The sequence below is a fragment of the Cupressus sempervirens genome, chromosome 5, assembly GCF_028749045.1.
Source record: "Cupressus sempervirens isolate cs-2001-9-10 chromosome 5, ASM2874904v1, whole genome shotgun sequence".
Classification (NCBI taxonomy): domain Eukaryota; kingdom Viridiplantae; phylum Streptophyta; class Pinopsida; order Cupressales; family Cupressaceae; genus Cupressus; species Cupressus sempervirens.
The window spans coordinates 845245359-845266827 of NC_143122.1; the positions used below are offsets into that span (position 1 = coordinate 845245359).

Sequence of the window (21469 nt, forward strand, 5' to 3'; positions counted from 1 at the left end):
TAAGGATGGGTTGACCATTGATCCAGAAAGAACAAAAGCAATACTTGCCCTTCCTCTCCCTAAACACAAGAAAGGGCTGCAAAGTTTCCTTGGTAGGATAAATTTTGTAAGAAGGTTTATTCCTAATCTTGCCATCATGGTGAAACCCCTCACAGCCATGCTTAAGAAAGATATGGTCTTCTCATGGACCAAGGAGGGGAAGGAGAGTTTTGAAGAAATTAAGGTAGCCATAGCCTCAGCCCCCACTCTCATGAACCCAAATTTTGAGAAAGATTTCATCCTCTACACTTTAGGTGGTGAGTCAAGTGTTTCTGCTATCTTGACTCAGACAAATGACAAGAATGAGGAGTAGCCCATAGCCTTCTTTAGTGAAGGACTCAAGGAATATGAAGATAAGTATAGCTTTGTTGAGAAGCAAGCCCTTGCAGTCATTAGAGCCTTGAAGAAATTTAGACACCTCTTATCCCACAATAGGATCCATTTTTTGGTGCCCCATGCGAGTGTAAAAGACTTCTTGTTAAGCAAAGACATTAGTGAAAAGAGAGCTGGATGGATCACTAGGGTAATGGAATATGATGTTGATATTCAAATTACCAAGTTGGTAAGAGGGAGAGGATTATGCAAAGAAATGTTATCAGGTCAGGATTCAGATGAAGGGACTGCTATGGTAATTGCAGAGCAACAGGAGGAAAGAAATGTTAATGCCCCAAGGAGCTGGATGGATGACATGAGGAACTTTTTATCTAGGAATGGATACCCTCAAGGATTGGACAAAGCTAAAAGAAGACAATATAGACTGCAGTCCATCCCCTATGTCGTGATTGATAATATCCTATTCAGGAGGGATTTTAATGGGACCCTGTTGAGATGTATTAAAGAGGATCAGGTTGAGAGGATGATTAAAGAACTTCATGATGGCCCTGATGGTGGCCACTTCTCTGCAAGAACAACCGCCATGAAGATCATTAGGGCTGGATATTACTGGCCATCTCTGTTCCATGATTGTTATAGGTATGTGAGAAAATGTGAGAGATGTGCTTTTTTCTCAAGCAAACAGAGACTTGTAGCTCTTCCTCTTCACCCCATTCAGGTGGATCAGCCCTTCACCCAATGGGGGTTGGATTTTATAGGCCCCATTAATCCTAGATCTAGTGTAGGTCATAAATGGATCTTGGCTGCTACCGATTATTTCACTAGGTGGACAGAGGCAGTTGCCTTGAAGGATGCTACAGAGCCATCAGTTGTTGAATTCCTTGATGGAATTGTATCTAGGTTTGGAGCTCCTTCTACTATCATCTCAGATAATGCCAAATCTTTTTTTGGAACCTAGATTTGTGCACGGGCAATGAGTCACAATATCTATCTGAGCACATCATCAAATTACTACCCGCAGGGCAATGGTTTAGCTGAATCTTCCAACAAAAATCTGATCAGAATTATAAGGAGAACGATAGAAGACAATCAGAGGGTCTAGCATAAAAAATTAAGGACCACTCTGTGGGCTGATAGGATAACACCCAAGAGATCTATTGGGAATTCACCTTTTGTGCTGGTATATGGTAGGGAGGCCAGACTTCCAATCTCGTTGGAATTCCCATCCTTGGAGTTGGCTCATTAGCTAGAATTGGTTGAAAATAGTTCCATGTCAGTAAGAATGGCAGAGTTGATTGAACTGGAAGAAAAGAGAAACAAAGCTATGCAAACCCTGGAGATACACCAGCAGCAGATGAAGAAGAGTTTTGATAAGAAGGCAAGGGCCATAATATTCAGAGAGGGAGATTTAGTTCTCAAGTGGGACTCAGATATAGCAAAACTAGGAAGGCACTCCAAATTTGATCCATTATGGAGTGGCCCTTATCTAATCTCCAGTTGCAAACAGGCCAATGCATTCTAGCTAAGCAGGCCAAATGGTGAAATTATGCCCATTCCAGTCAATGGGATCCATCTGAAGCCCTATTTCTGAAAAAGTTGTGAATCCATGTACATAGTTAGTTTAGTTGCTTCCTTTTGTTCCTATTTTACAATAAGTGCGCGTGCACATGACTCACTTCTTGAGTCACCAGTTCCCGAAGTTTTGACAAGTCTCAGGTTTCTGAGGAGTTCCTATTTTTGTTTTCAAGTCGCAAAGACAGAGCCAGAGTTCAAGGGTTTTTCAATGTTTTTATTTCCTCATTAAGGGTTAGGGTTTCTTGCAGCTCTTAGTTTCGTAACTTCTGGGCCCTCTTTTTCGACTCCATGGCCCAATGGATCATTCTCAGGCACTGGTCATGCATTGAGTAGGCTCATGCCCCCTATGAGTCGCCAGAAGTGTTACCTCTGGTTTTACCGTCAAGAATTTAAATTTTGAAAGTGTGGCTCGTGCAATGGCTAGTCTCGAATAAGTATTTTAATGTTACAACCTATAAGTTTTTGGCCGTCAGATCTAAGCGGTACAAACGGTTGGTGCCATCGTGCTATAAGGGAAATGCACGATATTTATTATAGCGCGATGACGCCCTGACGACATATTACAGGGGTGGGTCTGGCATTCTGCGGGTCAAAAAAGGTTCTTGACTCCCTTGGCACTATGTCACTATCGCATATCGGCCGAAAAAAATCCATAGCGACATAGCGCCTGGCGAAAATAGTCACGGCAGCGAGTTTCAACGACCGGCAAAATCAGGTGTTGTGGCGACAAATCAGGAGGAACCACGTGTGCCAGGTCAGAGTTCCTGTCAGCACGGCTAACATAGTCGGGGCTTACGTTCACCACCGTCGGATCAGCTCAGATCAACAGTAAGCGCCATCGCGCTATGGAGGAGTTGCGCGAGGGTTATGACAGTGACATCGCGCCTTGGTGACGCATGTCAGGTGGGGTCGTGTCTCAAGGCGATGCCAGGTGTATCGACATGGAGGGCGAAAGCATGAGGTACGACGAGTCCTCACGATCGTCAGATTGGGTCGCATCAACGGATGGTGCCATCTCGCTATGGCAGAGATGTGCGGATTTTATCATAGTGACATGGCGACCATCCGCCATGTGGATCGACAGGACAAGGTCTCACCAACGATTGCCAGGTGTCATCCAGAGTGTGGTGCAATTATAGATATGCCGCCAAGTGGGATGGGTCCAGTCGCAAATCGCAGAGTACGGCAGGTCAGAAGTTTCGTGGCGACGGGAAAACAAGTTTCATGGCCTGGAGGTTTCAAAAATACGATGAGGCGCCATGGCGCCAACGAAAAACCCATGAGTTTTCCAATGGCGACATAGCGCCCAAACGAAAAGTTCACTGTGGCAAGGAATGATCAGACAGATGGGTGCCAGCGGTTACTGTACAAGCGCAGTCGACGTGGCGAATTGGATGGGGACACATGTAAATCTCAGGGCATGCTGTCAGTGGGCGCTATGGCACTATGGGAATTTGGCCTCGATTTCTACATAGCGACATGGCGCCTAGCTGATACATGGTTGCTCTGCGGATCAGGTTTTGGGTTGCCAGCTAGTGTTTTGTCGAACCAAATAAGGAGGTGCCATGTGTATGAGTCAGCACACAGTGTACAATGGGCCCAGTAGTCTCAGCATGAATGGTGAGTCTTCACGATCGTCGGATGCGCAGGGATCTACGACTGGCGTTGTCTCGCTATCGAGACTTACTCGGGAGTTAACGTCGGTGACATAGCGCCCGTGTGCCACGTGTCCTGGTGGAACCATGTTTCATGCAGCTGGCACAGTAAGGATTAAGCGATTGTCGAACCAATAGGGAAGTGCCACATGTGTCGCGGGCCCAGTGATTTACAAGGGAAAGAGGCTGTAGAATGACGAGTCTCCATGATCGTTGGATCGAGGCCGATCAATGGTAGACACCATCGCATTATGGCAGAGATGTCCAAGGGTTATGTTGGCGACACAGCGCCTTGTCGACACGTGTCCTGTAGGCGCAGTCTAGGATGGCGGTTGGAAGTTAGTGTAACCGTCACAGTCATGATAGTATTCAAGGTGGCGCGATTAGTCCAATGAAGGGTGGTCAACTGCGGGAGGACCTCTAGGTGGCAAACTAAAGAAATGCAATTGGCCCGCGCGGCCTAGTTGACGTATAAGGAGCCCAGTTGACCTTTTGACTTCGACGAATTCATGAACTAGGAAGCGAAGATAATCGATTTTGTCGTGCGATCTCATCTCCATGATTAATCTCGACCTACCAAAGTAAATGTAAAACATAGAATGACACTCCATCCATCCGTTGATCCATCTACTAGGTCGGAGCACAGTTATGGCACCGTTTTCAGTCTTCTCAGGACATTATTGGCGAAAGAGATCAAATTTTCTTGAGATTTTTTCCATGATTGTCTTCCATAGGACTCAATGGCAAGTAGTTGCAGGGTCATTTCAGCAGTAAAAGATCTCAGTTACGCCTGAACTATAAAGGCAAATTTTGTACATTTTGTAAGGGTTGACTCTTCCTGATTTTCTCGGCGGCTGCTCACAGACTTGCAGTTTAAAATCCCTTTGTCTCTGAGCTAGATAAAATATCTTGTATCATCTCTTTCAGCCATCAACGTGTATGTGTAGCATTTTGCCTCTCATTGATGTATTGTTGAGATCAGTGGTCTGCATACTGTATCTATCTTTGGCCTATTGAATAATATACAAGTGAAATCTTATGTTCCTAGTGTTAATCAATTGGTCTGCTGATTTGTATGTGGCTATTGGTCAATACAAGTCTGAATGAATATATGACCTTGAATGTTACCTTAGTTCCGTAGTGCATATATGGGCAGAAATGAGTCTGAACACTCTGTTTTGGTGCATCACCGCCTTAGATTAGACTAGGTAGATTTTCTTTAATGCTCTCTTTCTCCCTTTCCCTTCTGAGAATAGATAGGTGCACCCTGACAGTAAGAGGGAGCCGGCCTTCTCCAGAGACTCAACCTCGTAGTTCAAGTCCCACAGCTTGGAGGTTGTTTCCATGTTTCACTAGGTTGTCCTCGCGCATAGGCCTTGGACAAGGGTGCAGACCTAAGTGACAACAAGTATTTTCTCTTCCATGCGAGATGTCCAAATACAAATAACAAAGAGTGATTGTCACTGTATCACACCTTTTAAGTTGTATGAGGAATTCTAGATGATGCACTCCACAAGTGATGGTTAATGTTAAACTCCATGATATTCCAACTAGGTAGTGAATCCTCCATCGATCATTGCATATACCTATGCACTTAATCAAATATTCTAATACATTCATCCTTTATTATTACAAATATAAAATCTTTCTCTAGCTCACAACTATGATACAGTGCAATACATTTGAAAAGATGACAAATTTTTTAATGGAGAAATCACAATATATATAAACTTGCCTGCCACCAAAAAAAAATACCCTATAGATCACCGAACCTGTAGACACTGAGACAGAAGTTAACAGAAAAAAGAGTTTAAATAAACGGAAAACTACAACATTGTGTAACAATTATCCTGATGGTTGAATAATTTTGGAGTGGCATGAAAGAAATAGCCACCACAAATAGAATAACAAAATCTTCATTTTCCAAATTTAAATAATAGAAACATTGTGTAATAGTTATCCTGATGGTTGAATAATTTTGGAGTGGCATGAAAGAAATAGCCACCACAAATACAATAACAAAATCTTCATTTTTCAAATTTAAATAATAGAAACCAACGACTTAAGAATTCTAATCATAGAAAAACCAATGCAATCACCTCTCCTTTATCATAAAATCTAAAGACTGCACTACGAAATGGGGGAAATCATACCAGAGTAAAGCTCTACTATAATAGATATCCTTAACAAACCTAATATTTGTACAACTTAACACACAATCTCAATGTGGAAGTGGGAGAAAACCTTGCAAAAATTTATCTACAAAATTGTATTTCAATAATCTGTCAAAAACTCACAAATTTGATGACAACAAAAAATTACAGATAACTTTTGATAGTGACCCCAAAAGGAAAAAAAAATATCAAATCAATTTTCACTTTTGTTTGCAGGGAACTTAAAAATCATTGTAGACTCTAGAATAGATCCAAAAGGTCTACAATAATTCACAAGAAATTTAGGAACAATCTGGAACTATAAATGGAAATGCATTCACCCACGACAGTTGTAACTATAGTATTAAATGTCATATTTAAAAAGTATTAAGTAATCTTACATTGTCCTTACATTTCAGTTGTCTATTTTATCGTTCTAGTCCACTCTAGCCTGGGCAATACAAACAAAATTACAATGTGTTAATAATTTTAAATTGCCATTTGTTCATTGGTTGGAATAGTTTTCTTTTAAAATTCTTAATAGATAAAATATAAAACCCCTAGCAAAATGCATACAGACTAATGAGAAAATAAGAATAATTAATAAAAATGAAATTAAAAATATGTATGCACTACATACTATAGGATAAGTTTTATTGATGTGTGATATTGCTATCAAGATTTAACTGTGTAGTTTTTGAGTCAAACTTATTGACCCATGTTTCATGAGTAGTGATTCAACATGAATCCATCCCTCATTAGAATAAATAGAATTCCTTTTTTATGAAATTAATAACTCTGCATATTGTAGGAAAAACTATTCTACTATCTTTTTGATTGAGGTTTTTGGTGTTTCACTTTTAATTTTTCTTAGTATCCTATTTGGTAACCATGCCACTTTCTTATAGTTTTTAAAACCCATTGAGCTAAATAAAAAATAAATTAAATCGATGTAAATTCTCTCAAATCATTAGATTTTTTGTATTTTTGCATGGCTCTAGTAATGATTTACTCTACAAAGAAATCCCTATATATCTTATGCCAAAACTTGCAATCCATCAAGTAGTCTCTTGAAGTGTAAATAAATGCTCATATGATGATAATATTTTTGAAAACAATGCAATATATTTTGTCACTCATTTTAGCATTTGACAAAATATATACATGCTTAGGACTTTGCATGGATTTCGATTTGGAATTGCTTAAGATTTATTTTTTAATTATTTTTTTCATAGTATACAACATCAAAATATTTACAAACATGGCAAATTTTGAGTCTATTATAATTCAATTTTGTGTATTTTGCCAATAAATATTTTCCAACATCAGCCGTCTATCAAAAATTTTTGCATGCATGTTGACATTTTCTCAACTCACTCAATGAGTATATTTTTGTTTGCAGATTCATAATTTCTCACATTTTGGGGCCTTATTGTTACAATGGTAAGGGATAAAAGTAGCATTGGGGACCTTAATTTACAAATGGAACAACAAACAAACTAAAAAATAGGTTTCCTCTTGTCTTATATTGACTCAAAATAAAATAAAAAATAGATTTTCATTTGTCATTAAATGTTTAATTTTTTAAAAATTGTTTATTCGTAAATTATTTCTAATTATTAATAATTTTTGTAATTTGGATAAATAAATGTAGATAATTTTAATAATCCTTATAGGACTTAGATTAGTTTGGTTTAAATTAAATATTTATGACCTAAGCTAAATGAGTAAAGATATAATAATTGAGCTTGTATGTTTGACAAAGATACAACTCTATTATTGGCATGGGCTTTTGAGTGTTGTAGCTAGTAGACATCAATGGAGTTGTCCTTTTCTCAACTAATACATTTTATGAAATCATTGCATATAGAGCATGACACTGGAATTATTATACTGCTACATCCTAAGCTAAATGAGTAAAGATATAATAATTTAGTCTAAGACATTCAAAGTAAAGGTGTAGGTGGGAGCTTGTATGTTTGACAAAGATATAACTCTGCTATTGGCATGGGCTTCTGAGTGTTGTAGGTGGTAGACATCAATGGAGCTATCCTTTTATTAATTGATATGTTTTATGAAATCATTGCATATAGAGCATGACATTATTGGGACTATTATACTATTGTCAGCCTATGAATATGTTTTTTCTACTATTCTTGATTTCCTCTTTATGCCCTCTTGACTCAACATGTCATATACTGGCTTGTTTCTCTTAACAAGAGTGCACATATACTTACAATTCAAGCATGTTAAATAATCCTATTGTCTGAGACTGTAAAGCTTAACACATAGAAAATAATATTTATTTACAATATGTGTAATTCTAGTTTCTATGATATTACAATTTCCATCAGAGGTCCTACTGATTCCATTTGTCCTTCCTCAGTAATACAACTAAATTGATATGCCCCTAAGCTTCCATTAACATTTGCAAGAACCATGCGATCTTGAACAACACTATAGCCATGATTGTTGTCAAGTCTTCCCTCATTTTACATGTTATCACAAGAACCTACAAGTAAAATTTCATCCAATTTAAAGTTCAATGCTGTATGCATTATTTTCAATTCCATTCCTAGACTTCTTAAGATGTCCCTATGATGCACCTACATCATGAACTTCATGAATCATTTCTACATTTGATGTTATTTCCATGCCTAATGTCCAATTTTTGTTATAATTTGAATCATTGTGCTAAGATGGGAGCTCTAACTTTGTAAAATAGTAGGCTCCATCAAGATCAACAAAAGATTTTAAAGTAATAGCATAGAAGAAACTAAAGAAAAGAAATGAATTCTTGTAAGTAAAAGGATCCTAGAAACGTGTGCAAAGGAGAAGAAAATACATGTCAATTGAATTACAAGAACATAATCATTGATAATGAGGACAATTTTTCCATAGAAAGTCAAATTATGATATTGCTAAGAGGGTTTTACAATATAATCATTTGTTAATAAAGAAGGCAAATTTTAAATTCTAGAAAAACTGAGAAAGATTTAAGTTACAGGCCTTTCCTTATAGATGATCATATTATGATTTATGATGAATCCATAAAGGCTAGATTTCTTTTCTTCCCTTAATATATATCGATAGAGAAATCTAGAAACCCCTTGGATCCATGTATTTGGGGTCCCATTATAGGAAAAAATAGGAGATAGAATAGTAGCCCATATGGTTACTCCATATGCTAGAAAAACCATGCTCTTTCGTAGGAAACTCGTGTCCAAAGGTTTCAAAAGAATGTGTAAAACATTTAATGTTCTTTTACATAAAAAAATGCATTTTATGGTCCTAAAACAACTTAATAGGTCATTTCTGATATGTACTTATGTTCTTCTTGCTTATTTGTATGACAATTAAACACAGTAGGATGATTGTATGTTATCATTGGCTGGCCCATCTTGTCCATAGTTAGAGAAGCTTATTTTATTTTTGTGAATCCACTGCGTGTTGTGTAGGGGGAATGATAGAAAAACCAAGTAGAAAGAAAGATCTACTTTATATTATGCTATTAGTCAAATATCTATTTTAAAAATTGGCATAGATATGGTATTTTATAAGCTTGGACATCTTAAAGTGACACAAAAAATTCTGAAGATGAGGTAGAAAAGACATCAATTGCTAAGAAAGATTTGGAGAATGAGCATAGAATGCTTGGATCAATGTATTGCCCAAAAAAGCATGACACAAGAGATTTCAACAGAGAATACCTAGACCAACACATTGTCCACAAAGTTATGACACAAGAAAGTTTAATGGAAGACTTTCTAAAAGAAAGTGGAATCAAACACTCATTTCCAAAATAGAAAGCTTGGATTAGGAATTAAATTAAGATCCAACAATTCATATTTTCTAAACTTGGAGCACAAATACATTGAGAAAAAATATAGCATGATAGCCTTGGTATGCTTAGCATAACCTATACAGCCAAGTAAGAGAAACTGAAAAAATTGACTTTAACACTCAAACCATCTAAAATCAATTCTTATTGTTTTGTAACTATATATAATTATTGATGACTACTTATTTTGCAAACTTTTGATTGTATTGAATCAAGCTATGGCAATTACTTCCTTGAATTTCATGCTTTTTTAAGTTTTAGCTACTATGATGGCTTTGTTTATCTGGATATCCAAGTTTAAAGCTTGGTTGGAGACAAATTCTGTAGTAGCATGTTTGCACCATTTGTTGGAAGGTCAACTACTAAATTTTAAAATCCTTACCTCTACATATTAGATAGACATCTGTATGCTAGACAATAGTCTGCCTTGGTTAGTTAAACATGGTGAGCTTGTATTTTACTATAGATTGTAGCATTTGATCAACAAAACATTTATGCATTTTACTTATATCTCATTCACATTTTGTGTCTTCATAATTATTGAAAGCATGAATACCATATTGTTCAAGCCAATGGTAAGACAAACTCTTGACACAAAGTTTGGTCATTACTTGACTTGGCTTTAATATGTTGAAGGGAAGCACATGGTACATGTGGTTGCAAGAAGAACCTATTATAGAATTATCACATGAATAAAGTATGAGACAAATCTCAAACCATATTGTATGGTTCTTGGACCTTTCCTCTTATTTTCATAACTAGTGGTTGGTCAATAAAAAAAGGGGAAATTTGGTTTAATGTTTAAATACTAATAGTTGCCAACTAGATTTCACAAGGTCTAAGTAAACTTTGTGTAGATCATTTAGGAGGACCTTGACTTGCCATCATTTCTTATGCAAATAAGTTTAAATTTTCTTTCCACTTAATTTTTTTTTAGAATATAGGAAAAACCAATGAGTCCTTAATCTTCCAACATTTCTTTCAGTGAGTCTATTCTTTTCTCATATATTTCTATTTAAATAGAATAATTCAATTTTCACCATGGAGCTTCTCATTACATGGGAGACCATCATTCCTTAACGAGAGATGTGATAAATATTCCTCATGGCATTCCTAATCAAAGAGAAATAGCACTAACCCAAGCTTATTCTGATCTATCTAGAAAAAATAGTGTCTAAGTATCACAATCCTTCCATCACACCCCATTAACCCCGTAAACCAACTTTCAAAGTTATTTCAAGCCCTAGTTCCCAAGAATGTCTCCTCTTCTAGCTCAATAATCTATGCCCAATTTTAACTTAAATAGCTGAATGCTCTCTTGGAGCTATTTGGAATTTGTTAGATTCATGGTACTAAGCTCTCCAATGAAAAGACTTCCATATGCTAGGGCCATAAAATATCTTCTCAAGACTACTGCTCACCCAAGCACTATATTTGGTTAGGTATAAAGTTTAAACTGTGTGAATGCTTTTAGTCATGAATCACTACCTCTATCTCAAGTGGGTAGATACATTATTGAGACTTGCCTTAAATTATGCAAGCCGGTGATCCCTACAATGACCATAAATTTCTATAGAGGCTAGGGAATATGGATGCTCTTAGAACTACATATAAAATTGATAGGCAGGATCCTAGCTTAGATGTTGCTAGTGAAACAACTGTAGTTTCATCCCTAGTGTCCTGTAGCATGAACCTTTCCTATTCCAAGAGGCTCATTTGTGCTTCCATCATGGTAAATTTTTAGTAGCTTCATTAACGCAAGCTATATTATATTCTATTTTTTTTGTTGAGGAGCTCATCAACCTTCCTATTCTAGATTTTTTTATTTCACTGAAAAGCATAGATGATCTTATAGTAACTCGCTTAAGTCTACAATCTCTCCATTCTATTGCTCTTCTTATGAGTTAGAAGTAAAAGTAAATAAATGTGGTATGTTTTTAGATTATACTACAACAAAATATTAGTTGAATTGATTTTCTTGGGTGATCTCTTAGGATGAACTATTGTGGAGTTGGGTGGATATATAAAGTAATAAAAAGTGTAAACTATTTGATTTACATTCAAGAAAATGGCTAGAGTTTCCAAGCTCATGAATTAGAAAATATACATGGGTGGTTCAATAAACATGTTGGAATCAGAGTGATTTTATTAAGGTACACAAACTTGAAGTTGTGGGTGTTAATATATTTCAAGTTTTCATTATGGATTTTTTGTGTTTTATATTATTTAAACTAAAGCTATCTAAGTAGATGCTTTACTAAAAATTGTTTTCATGGATTGACTACAATTGGGTATACATTATTTTGTGTGGGAATTCCTTAATGGGAAAGTGCAGTCTCTTTATGACCACAATTATCACATGCTAATAACTATATCTATCTACTATGCCTGGAACATCAACTTCTAGAACTAAATACACACTAGTTTGGATAAAAATTACTTTATCCAATTGAATGGATTCTACTATTGTGATAGAAATCCAAAAACCTAAAACTAGTGTTTATAGCTTGTCAAAACTATTCAGATGCATCCTCCTTCGAATAGGAATGACAATGCTCAACTTAAACCAACAAGTATTCGGTATAAACTACTCTTACTTTGAAGACCTTGTGCATCCATTGAGATTTTACGCAACTCGCAACAAAAAAATTATATTATAATGGCTATTTTCTTCCTACACCCGTGCTGCACCCTTTTTCGCTATTTTCTTCCTCTTCACATCTCCCTATCATTGCCCCATAACCCCACTTCTCTTTCTTGTTCACAATAGCCTACCTAATTTCCAATGCACTCCCCTATTTTATTACACTCAATTTGGCTTGTTTTTAAGTTCTTAAAAAATTTCTTCCATCATCTTCCCTATGAAAATTCAACTTCTACTTGATGTGTATTTTTGTGTTTAGAATTTGAGTTTAATGGTCTTCTTGGACAACAATCTAAAATTCATTCAATAAATTAGTTACTTTTAAAGGCTTTCAGTCTTGGCATATGGGGTGATGAAAAATACTTGTCATGCCTGTGTTTACTTCCACATTAGGTGTACGTGTGTACGAGGTCAATTGTAGCTAAATCTTTCTCTGTTGTTGTATGTGCATACCCATTTCCAAAGCCTCAAGTCAGCACATGTAGAGAACATACTTGTAAAGGTTTTTTAATGAGAGTTTAGTTTTTTTTTAACTATCAAAAGCTTTAGCCTCTTAAGCAACATTTGAAACCATGTATTAAAGTTTACAATTAAAACAAGTTTAAGTTCCATCTAATTTGTTTCAACAACTATGTGATGAGCATGCAATCTTGAGTACAAAATGTAAAGCTACCAAAGCCTATCACCATCTATCCACATGCAAGTCTCAAGTCATCATCAATGTTCCTACTCATTGAATCAGTTTGCCTTGCTCCCTTCTTGTATCTCTTATTTGTAAAACCTTAGACTATTATTTTTCCTTATTTTAAAAGGTGCTAGCTCAATGGATGAGCCCTTGCACTACAAGCAAGGGATGGTGGTTCAAATCCATCATGCCTTAACATGAATTAATTAATTACATTGCAATATATATATATAGAACTTATTATTTTCATACCATCTTTTCTCTAACTATTTTCAATAAGAAAATAAGCAAGATTAAAGACGTTTCTATAAAGAAAAAATTAAAATCAACTCTAAGACACAATAATAGTGTTGTTCCTTATTGTCTTTCTAAGACAATAGTCTAAGACACTCACTTAAAGACAATACTTAAGACAATACACAACTTTCTTTTTATCTCCATTTACAACAATTTACCCAAAAATTATCTCCAATATTATCTTAAAACCCCCCTTCATGTTGTAGTGATCACCCAATGTCCTAATCTTTAAAAAAAAGATTCATCTTCCATTTTGACCAAAAGAGAGGGACCTCAGCTCCTTTTAAGTGCTCTTGTTTACTAGGAAATTCTAGATCATAATATTAGAGAAAACAAACTCATGATGTTATACGAAAAATTGGATGTTTATAATATCAGGCATTTTTTCGGCCATGCCTATTCACCTTGAAATGACTAAACTTACCGAACGTTGCAACAAGAATCGTCGAGAATTTCAACGTATTCGATGTGTTTCTTTAGTAATGCCCAAAGGCATTCCACAAAAAATTATGTAGGAGATGACATAGAAAATATTTCTCTTGCACGCTCTTCATGATATGTCAACGTCAATGAAGACCTTGATGCGTTTCGTCAAAGTTTCATCGTGACTAGCAATTTCCCAGGGCTTATCTGTCACAAAACAATAATGAAATTTAACGCAACATGGAGAGGCCGATCTATTCGTTGGTAGGCCAAAATGGAATGATCTAACCAACTACAAGAAATGCTTGACTGCTATGTGTTTTCTAGGAAATGCCAAATCATAAAATCAGTTAGTTATCTAGAGAGAACAAACTAACGAGGCATTTAACATTTTGTAGAAACAACTCGACTTATATGCTATCCACCGTCTTGTGCACCATGCTTGCCTGTCTTCATAAAGATTGAAATGGAATATCAAATGAGAAGCCCATGTATTTCACAATTAGTTTGTACTTCATTAGAATATCCACAAGGATTTCCACGAAGAATTATACGTTGCCTGATATCAAAAAGAGTTTTCTTGGGCTCTAATCCCTACGTCCACAAAGAGCTCGATGAAACCTTTGGGCCATCGAAGGTCCATCCTGACTAACTAATCTGCAGGTCCTAATCCTGTAAGATAATAATGAAGAGAGAGGCCTATGTGTTCGTTCCTATCTCGAAATGGAATCGGCCGAACAATTGCAATAGCCTTATTCCTATGAAAGGCAGTACAAAATATAATTGCTAACAAATTACCCTCAGAGACCCTCTAAATCACATATTAGGTTGGCTAAATTCACTCACCCTACACGGTGTTAGAAATAGTCAATAGTCATGCTATTATAACCAAACAACAAGTATGCCACACATTTCCTATTAAATTGGTAACAAGATAGGAATGTCCTCCATGAAACTAGGTCATACAACATTATCCTAAGAAGATATGAATGTCCTCCATGATACTAGGTCATTTATCATTATGCACTTATCCTCTAGAAACATCTTCTATTAATGCCCTCATCTCATAAGCTCTCTCTATATAGAGGCCATTGCATAGGTTGTATGAAATCAATTTGATGAATAAAATTTTCTTCTCTCTTAAGTGTTTATTTTTTTTTTTCCATTGCCAAGTATTTGTGCTTATTTCAGATCTTATTAAATCTTAGATCTCTTATTTTTATCATGGTATCAGAGCAAGGTTTAGCCAAGTTCAGTAGGAGATTTATTTAGAAATTCAGCTAGAAATATTGCTAGAGGGTTTTGCTACAGGCAAATAGTTTGCTGAAAATGGTTTGTTTGCAGGGCTGATTTTTTTTGGAGTGATATTTGGTTGCAGGGCTGTTATGCTACTAGAGTATTGCTAGATTTTTTTGAACTTGATCCTTTTGCTAACATGGGTTCTTCAAATGAAGTTTTGCCTATCTTTGATGGAAGTGGTTTTGCAGATTGGAAGATTGCAGTCAAGAATTCTCTAAGAGAGAAGGCTTTATGGAGGATAGTAAATAAAAAGATTGGAGAACCTCAACAAACTGATAAATAAAAGGAGTTGTGGAAATGTAAGTTGGAGCAAGCTAGAGGTATTATTGGTAAAGCTTTGAGCCCCAATCTAAATAGAAGATTTGTTGATATTGATAACCCAATAGAGTTGTGAAAGACCTTAGAAAAGGATTATAAAGATGTAGACATGGCTAGCACGTTTAGTATAGAAGAAAAATTGATGAATTTAGATAAATCTTATTTTGAAAAAATGTCTGATTACTTCAATGAAGTTACTTTTTTAAATACTCGGCTAAAAAAAATAGGTGCTGAATATGCAAAAAAGGATTTTTAGTTGATTGCAATGGTTGAAAGTAAGCTTCCCCAGCCATATAAAGTTTTTAAGGAATCAACGAAAAGGGTTCTTCAACCAAATCCATGGTGAGAATCACATGGAGAAGTTTTATTTGAAGAAGAAGGACAATGAAAGGCAGCAATATAAGCCCAAGAAAGAAAGGTTTAAGGATGGAAAGAAGGATAATCATAGTTTCGTAGCTATCTCTTTAAAAAGGCAAGAGAAATCAAATGAGGAGGTAATTGCTACACCCAAAAGTAAATCTAGTGTTAAAGGGGGATACTTTGCTTCAGATTCTAATAAAGAATGAATTTTAGATTCAAGGGCATCATCTCACATGACTGGGGATAGATCTTTGTTTATTGATTTTTATGAAGGGAAGAATTCAGATCAAGAAATTTCTATTGGCAATAAAATGAAACTTCCAATTTTAGGAACAGGTACTGTTAATGTAACACATGGGTCTTTGAAAAATGTTTTATTGGTTAAAGGATTGGGGGTGAATCTTATTTTAGTATACAAAGTAGTTCAAGCTGGATATGAGTTTGTTGTCAATGTTGATCAAGTTATTGTTAGAGATAGAAAAGACCCAAGCAATATAATTGCTATTGGTAGAGTTCATCATGAAGAGAGTCTATCTAAATTTGTGGTGTTTCTTGATGATAAATATACACTCTCTCATGCTTTTATTGCTCAGACTGATTATATGTCACAACTTTGGCATGCTAGACTTGGACATTTAAATTATAGAAAATTACAAGATATGGTTAGAATGGATATGGTTAGAGGATTAACAAAAAATTCAGCTTGTGAAGGTGTGTGTGAAGGATGTGTGTTAGGTAAACATCATCGAGATCCTTTTGATTCAGGTAAAGCATGGAGAGCTAATCATCCATTGCAACTTATTCATAGTTATTAATGTGAACCAGGATGTACTTCACTTTCAGGTGCTAGGTACCTTCTCACTTTTATTGATGATTATAGCAGGAGACTATGGGTTTATTTTCTTGAAAGAAAAAAAGAAGTGTTTGAAGTATTTCAAAAGTTTAAGGCATTAGTTGAAAATCAAAGTGGCAAAACAATTAAATGTTTAAGGACAGATAATGGGGGTGAATATTACAATTATGCTTTTGAGTCATTTTGTGAAAATTATGGTATTAAGGTGCAAAGAACAGTTCCTTATACTCCTCAACAAAATGGGGTGGCTGAACGAATGAATAGAACTCTTTTAAAAATGGCTCATTGTATGTTGCATTTTAAAAGTTTGCATAATAAATTTTGGGGTTTGGCTATTTCTTGTGTTGCACATATTATAAATAGAATCCCCACCAAAGCTCTCACAAATATCACCACTGAAGAAGCATGGAGTGGTAAGAAACCGCACATTGGATATTTTAAAGTATTTGGGTGTATTGCTTGGGCATACATTCGAAAATTTAGAACCAAAGAGTCATAAATGTTTGTTTATGGGTTATAGTGAAGAATCAAAGGCTTATAGGTTATATGATTTGACAACAAACAAGGTCTTTGTTAGTAGAGATGTGAAGTTTGATGAGCATTCACAAATTATAGCCACTCTTTCTCACTCTAGAACAACAAATGCTTCTCATTTTTTAGATATTTTAGGAGGAAATGGAGACTACGTTGATGAGGATGAGTTGTGCACTTCTAAAAATGATAAAAATACTAGTGAAAACAACACAACTAATGCTTGTAATTAGACATTTTCTGCAGGTAGTAATGATGAAGAAGATAACTTTTCAGCTAGCCAAAAGACAAGGAGTGTTGAAGAAATATATAGGTAAGGCTCAAAGATCCAAGGAAGGAATGGTAGTGCTCTCATGGCCAAAGTATTACAAGTAAATGATCCAAGATCATATGAGGAAGCTAGAGGGAAGAAAGAATGGGAGCAAGCTATGGAAGAAGAATATGATGCTTTGGTTAAAAATAAAACTTGGGAACTTGTGCAACTTCCCAAAGGTAAGAATGTCATTAGTTGCAAATGAGTTTATAAAACAAAATTTAAATCAGATGGTGCTATAGAAAAATTTAAAGCTAGATTGGTTGCTAAGGGATTTAATCAAAAAGAAGGTGTTGATTATGAAGAAACTTTTTCTCCTATCATTAAAATGAATACAATTAGAATTATTCTTTCTTTGGCTGCAAGTCTTGGGTGGCATATTCATCAAAAGGATGTAAAAAATGCTTTCTTAAATGGAGATTTATATGAAGAAATATATATGAATCAACCACCAGGTTTTGTAGATCAGCAACATCCTAATCTTTTTTGTAGATTAAAGAAGTCACTTTATGGGCTTAAACAAGCACCAAGAGCATGGAATGAGAAGATTGATAGGTATTTTCAGCTTCATGGGTTTTAAAAATGCAAATCAGATCTAAATCTTTATGTGAAGAAAGTGCAAAATGAAATTATTCTTGTTGCAGTTTATGTGGATGATTTAATCATAGCTGGACCAAATATTGGATTAATTAGTGATTTCAAATCAGATCTTAAAGGGGCATTTCATATCAGTGATTTGGGTGAACTGAATTATTTTCTTGGCTTGCAAATTAGTAGACTTCATGATGGATTATTTATCTCTCAAGCAAAATATGCTTTGGATCTTTTAGATAAATTTAACATGCTTGAATGTAAGCCAACCCCTACTCCTTTTCAATCTGGAATTAAGCTTACTAAAGAATGTATTTCCAAGAAGGTGGATGGTACTTTATATAGAAAGCTTGTTGGTAGCTTGGTTTATCTAACACAGTCTAGACCAAACATTTGTTTTGCAGTCAATTTGGTATCTAGATTTATGCAGGAACCAAAAGAAACTCATTGGTTGGCTGCCAAAAGAATTTTACGATACATTTGTGGCACCATTTACTATGGCATTCATTATAGTTACAAGTCTTCAATTTCTTTGACTGGCTTCACAGATTCAGACTGGGGAGGTGACATAGATGATAGGAAATCTATTGGTGGTTATATTTTTCAGCTTGGGTCAGGTCCAATTACATGGAGCATCAAAAAAAAAACTACTACATCATTGTCCTCATGTGAAGCAGAATATAGAGCAACAAAAGAAGATGGAAAGGAAGTAGTTTGGATTCGCAACCTTTTATTTGAGCTTAGTTTTGCACAAAGTTCAGCTACTCTTTTGTATTGTGATAATCAAAGTGCTATCCAAGTTGCAAATAATCTTGTTTTTCATGCTAAAACAAAACACATTGAGATTGATGTTCACTATATTCGGGATCTTGTTCAAGAAAATTTTGTTAATCTTCTCTTTTGTCCAAGTGAAGACCAAGCAGCAGATATATTTACTAAGAGTATGCTTGAGGCCAAATTTTTGAAACTATGAGGCATGCTCGGCATGATTGAGGTGAACATTAAGGGGGGATAGTCATGTCATGTTCCCCTCTCTTTCTTTTTTTGCAAATAGGTACCTAACAAGGCTTAATGCCGGGACCTATCCTATCTATATTTTTTATTGTAATTTCTCCCATACATTATCATTAGTGGTAGAAATTAAGGGAGGATGTTAGAAATAGTCAACAGTCATGCTGTTATAACCAAACAACAAGTATGCCACACATTTCCTATTAAATTGGTAACAAGATAGGAATGTCCTCCATGAAACTAGGTCATTTAGCATTATCCACTTATCCTCTAGAAACATCTTCTATTAATGCCCTCATCTCATAGGCTCTCTATATATAGAGGCCATTGCATAGGTTGTATGAAATCATTTTGATGAATAAAATTTGCTTCTCTCTTAAGTGTTTATTTTTGTTTTTTCCATTGCCAAGTATTTGTGCTTATTTTAGATCTTAGTAAATCTTAGATCTCTTATTTTTATAACATGAGCCTTCCTTTTCTTAACTTGTGTTGCTCTTTTCCTATTATCATCGCATGCAGGAAACGTTACTTTTAGCTTCCCTCCTCTAACAGGTATAGAAAGGAAAAATGATGCCACATATCAAGAGAGTAATCAAGGAGCCCTGCAGCTTACATAAAATGAAGCATCAAGGAACCTTAAGAACAGTTCTAGTTGGGCGTATTATACAGACCGTATTCCGCTATGGAATAGGTCTACTGGAGCTCTGGCTAATTTTTCAACTTACTTTCAATTCAATATTGATCTGAACAACAAAATATACGATAATCATGGAGATGGACTTGCGCTCGTCATGGCACCATTCAAACTAGAACCACCAGAGGATGCTTATGGTGGATTTCTTGGCTTGTTTAATGAGGAAATCTTTAAACAATCATCTTATCATATGGTTGCTGTGGAGTTTGATACTTACAACAACGATTGGGATCCTGATGACAATCATGTTGGGATCGATGTCAATAGCATTTTCTCGAAGTTCATTTTTTCGCTCAATACATCCAGTCTATTCAATCGCTTTACACACCAAAATCTCACAAATGCGACATGGGATGCTTGGGTGGATTATGACGGTGTAGAAAAGGTTCTGCACTTCTTTCTCTGGTATAATTCATCTAAACCCAAAATCCCTCTATTTAACCACACAATAGATCTGAGAAACGGTCTACTAGAGTACAACAAGATTGGCTTCTCGGCTGCCACTGGAGAGTACACAGAGACGCACACCGTAAAAGTTTGGAATTTTACTTTTGAATATTCATGGGAAGTTAGACCTCCTGGTGAATTAATTAGAAATGGCAATGCAAACATATTTTCTATGAAATTTTATTTGATATGCATGTTCTTCGTTGTTGTGGACCTATGTGGCTTCATATTTGTTTGCTGGTGGTAGTATTTCAGAAAAAGGGGAACAAAAGGTAAGGCTAGGGAAGAGAGCGATCCAGAGCTGGATGAATGTTGTTCTCCTGGCCCCCAAAGCTTTTCCTATGCCGAGCTCAGTGCCGTAACAGGAAATTTTTGTGAGAAAGAAAAGCTTGGACAAGGCGGCTTCGACAGCATTTACAAAGGAATCCTGCCTGGCACCGGTGAGGCGCTGGCTGTAAAAAGAATAGCTCAAGGATCGAGACAAGGAAGAAAGGAGTATGTCTCCGAAGTTCAAGCAATCAGCAGGTTGAGACACCATAATCTTGTGCGGCTTTTAGGATGGTTCCATGAAAAGGAAGAGTTACTTCTGGTCTACGAGTACTTACTAAATGGGAGTCTGGATAAACACATTTTTGGGGAAGAGGAGGATACGTTGGATTGGAGCCGAAGATATAGTATTACCTGTGACATTGCCTCTGCTCTTGTTTATCTCCATGAAGAGTGGGACCAGCGTGTCATTCATCGAGACGTGAAGGCAAGCAACGTAATGTTGGATTCTGATTTCAATGCCAAATTGAGTGATTTTGGTTTGGAAAGACTGATGGAACGTGACTAGGAGGCTTCCCATATGACCATGGTGGCGGTGTTGGATAGACCTATTCTACCACCACGTAATGTGGTTTGTTACAAATTGAATGAGCAGTTATTGCATTCCTTATTTCTTTCAAACAGTTGAAACAAATCCTCCTTCAATAGAAAATAGATATAGAATGGTCGGTAGATAACTTCAGTGTTGTCCATCAAACAAGAATCTTCTACCCACAATGAAAGCAAGTTACAACTGAATTTTGAATCTAGAATGATCTAAAGGCTTCTATAAATAGAACCTCCGAGCTAATGTAAAAGGTGTATCACAGAGATTTATGAGTGAATAAAATAGTTTCATTTTCTGATTTCTTTTTGTGTATATGTTTCTATTTATTTTTTGATATAGCTGTGTACTATTTTTAAATTTTCAATATGATATCAGAGCTTTATTAACACTTGGGTTGTGGCAGAATTTTTTTTTGCGTGAAATTTTTCTATTGCAGATTATAATGTGATTGAGGAGCATCAAAGAAATCTTTGAGTGTTTGGAAAGCAAAGATGGACAGTGGAATAGATGGTTTTAATTTTTGAAGTTGTTGT

General features: G+C 35.8%; 1 pseudogene; it reads left to right on the plus strand.

The window, feature by feature from the left end:
• Window positions 1-3808: 3808 nt before the first annotated feature.
• LOC149558562 (L-type lectin-domain containing receptor kinase IX.1 pseudogene) lies at window positions 3809-20897 on the plus strand (annotated as a pseudogene).
• The last annotated feature ends 572 nt before the right edge of the window (window positions 20898-21469 follow it).